This window comes from Tupaia chinensis, unplaced genomic scaffold (genome assembly GCF_000334495.1).
Source record: "Tupaia chinensis unplaced genomic scaffold, TupChi_1.0 Scaffold143247_2, whole genome shotgun sequence".
Lineage (NCBI taxonomy): Eukaryota > Metazoa > Chordata > Mammalia > Scandentia > Tupaiidae > Tupaia > Tupaia belangeri.
The window spans coordinates 729159-731343 of record NW_006203092.1 but is presented as its reverse complement, the minus strand read 5'-3'; the positions used below and the strand labels follow the sequence as shown (position 1 = coordinate 731343).

Genomic DNA, 2185 nt, shown 5'->3' with positions numbered 1-2185 from the left:
AGACTGGAGGAGAAGGGATTGCGGCGTGACCATCCCCCCTGGGGGGTGATTTCTCACTTTCTGTCTCTCTGTCTCTCTCTGTCTGGCGAGCGCATGTGCCCTATAGCGAAAAAAAAAAAAAAAACTCTCCAAAAAAAAATAGAATTATTTTATTTTTAACTTTATCTATCTATCTATCTATTTATTTAATTTAATTTGACCAGAAAGGGACAGAGTGAGAGAGGGAGAGTGGGAAAGTGAGAAAACAAGCCACCAGGTCTGGGACTTGAACCATGGTTGGCTATGTGGGAGTCCAGCACCCTCAACCAACACACCATCTGCTGGCCCCATCTTTTGGTCAACTATTTACAAATGTCTTAGAATGTAACTCTAAAAGATAACTTTCAAAGTAAGTATCTGTTAAAGATAAGTTTTGTTGTTGTTTGTTTGTATAAAATAAAACTACAATACCATTTCAGGCCTAAAATAAATTGACAATAGTTTGTTCATATCAGTAAATATAGAGCCAATGTCCAAAATATCCAACTGCCACATAAGAATTAGAAAGTTCTAGAATTTGCTGGTATCATTTTTTTTCTCAGAAAAAGTCTCACCATGATGCAATTCTACTGCCTCAGACTCCGAAGTAGTGAGGACTGCAAGAACATCCCTCTGTACTCAGCTTTTAAGGTAAGCTGGGAATGAAACCTGGGTCTCCCAGGAGACCTCACCCTGGTCAGTAGTCATGTCTACCAGTGTGCCAGGCCCTGTTTGTATGGTTTTTAATTAAGCAATTTTTTTTTTGGAGAGATTTTCACTATAGGGTGCGTGCACTCGCCAGACAGACAGAGAGAGACACAGAGACAGAAAGCAAGAAATTACCCCCCAGGGGGGATGGTCACGCCACAATCCCTTCTCCTCCATTCTCCTCTCCGGATCCTGGGCAAGCACGCACACGCGCCCAGCGTGAGTTCTAAGCCACCGGGTCTGGGACATGAACCGCAGTCGACTACGTGGGAGTCAAGCAACATAGCCATTATGCTAACTGCTGGTTCCCCCTAATTAAACTATTTTAATCAAGTTAATGGTGAGCAATAAAATACAAATCCAAGAAAAGCCCCATATTTTACATATTGAAACTCTTCCATGGTCTTTACTTGTAAGGTGTTGAAGGTGGAACCCACTCCTAAATCTTCTTCCTAGTGGTGGAATAAGGTGCACATTCTTCTGGAGAACCACTCACATTGAATTTATGGTTCGTCCAGGTGAATTTATGAGCAGTAGGTGGTTCTGTTGTTGGATCATCAGTCATAGAGAGAGACCAATGATGCTGTTCAGGAGGCACTGTACTTCCATCCACATCCCAGAATGTGTTTTTGCCATTCGTTTCAGTAGCATATGTAACCCATCAGTGACGGCCAAAAGATTGCTTGTTATCTTCATAGTATTTGGGCCCATATATATCTTCTCCCACTAATGTACCAACCTTCACATCGTTTGTCCTGAAAAAAATTCATAGGTAGCCACGGAGGCTGCCATGGCCACTGACCTGCTGAAACCCCCACTTCAGGATTAGCAATAACTCCATTTTGCACTGCAGGCCTGTAATTTAATTAACTTCCAGTGACTTGAGATTGCTTTACTCTTCCATTCAAATTAGAGTATGAAAACTCGTTCTAACGGGGATTTTCCCCCAGTTTGTTTGTTTGTTTGTTTGTTTGTTTGTTTGTTTATTTATTTATTTATTTTTACGAGAGGGAGACAGAGAGCAATGGAGAGACAGGCAACCCCAACAGGGCCCTCATACCATGGTCCACCCTCAGTCTCAGCCTGCCTGGATCATGTGTGCATACCCTGTGTGTGCAGCAAGGTCCCAGGATGTGAACCTATGTGAGCCTGGTGACATTATCACTCCGCCACCATTTGGCCTGCTAGGGGAGGCAGCTTCTGTTTCCTACCATCACTCCCACCATGGTAACTGTTCTGAATGCTTTGATTTGAATTTTCATGAAACTTTTATTTTCATTTAGTAAATTTCTTTCAAGCATGACCTTATTTCTTTCAAATTCTGAACCTATAGTCCTGTTTTAATTCACATGTCTAAACCAGATCATATCTTTATGGTATGCAAAGCTCCCTCCCCACTCCAGGATACAGTTAAGAAGCATTACCAATACAAGTTAATCCATAGTGTCTGCTCTTATTT

At 42.0% G+C, this 2185-nt stretch overlaps 1 pseudogene; it reads right to left on the bottom strand.

Annotated features, from left to right (window-relative positions):
- Positions 1–1132: 1132 nt before the first annotated feature.
- On the bottom strand, positions 1133–1573 carry LOC102493631 (NADH dehydrogenase [ubiquinone] 1 alpha subcomplex subunit 12 pseudogene; annotated as a pseudogene).
- Between the last annotated feature and the right edge of the window lie 612 nt (positions 1574–2185).